The 678-nt window shown below is 41.4% G+C and overlaps 1 protein-coding gene across 1 annotated transcript in view; it reads left to right on the forward strand.

Annotated features, from left to right (window-relative positions):
* Positions 1-678, forward strand: part of RTN3 (reticulon 3) — a 112,842-nt gene that overhangs the window by 60,989 nt on the left and 51,175 nt on the right. The gene's annotated exons all lie outside the window — the stretch shown is intronic.

Below are 678 nucleotides of genomic sequence, written 5' to 3' on the forward strand. Positions count from 1 at the left end.
TTTTTTTTTTTTTTTTTTTTTGAGACGGAGTCTTGCTGCGTCCCCCAGGCTGAAGTGCAGTGGCGCGATCTCGGCTCACTGCAAGCTTTGCCTCCCGAGTTCACGCCATTCTCCTGCCTCAGCCTCCTGAGTAGCTTGGACTACAGGCACCCACTACCACGCCCAGCTAATTTTTTGTATTTTTAGTACAGACGGGGTTTCACCGTAGTCTTGATCTCCTGACCTTGTGATCCGCCCGCCTCGGCCTCCTAAAGTGTGGGGATTACAGGTGTGATCCACTGCTCCCGGTCTACTTCTTTTCTTATAGGTTGGCCCTAGGGTGATATTAGTTGAGAACCTAATATCATCAGGTTCTTACTTAATGTACAAAGCTTATTTTTAAATCTCCACAATAGTCACACATTTTAGCACTTGAGTTTTTTGATATGTGCCTTGTGGAATCTTAGCAATCAAAGATAAAGGAATTCCTGCTGGGAAAGATAGTAAATGAAACTTTTAATTAATGTGATCATATACTATAGAGATTTTATGCCCTGAAAGTAGGTAGCCAGTATTGTAGTACTATTTTGTGAGTAATACTTAGGAGAACTCATGCGTTCTTCTACTTTCTATCTTATTTAATATTCTTCAGGCCAAAACTCATTATTGGATGGTACTAGAAACCCCTTCTCTTGTCTT

Source organism: Mandrillus leucophaeus, unplaced genomic scaffold (genome assembly GCF_000951045.1).
Source record: "Mandrillus leucophaeus isolate KB7577 unplaced genomic scaffold, Mleu.le_1.0 Scaffold43, whole genome shotgun sequence".
In the NCBI taxonomy this organism is placed as follows: Eukaryota; Metazoa; Chordata; class Mammalia; order Primates; family Cercopithecidae; genus Mandrillus; species Mandrillus leucophaeus.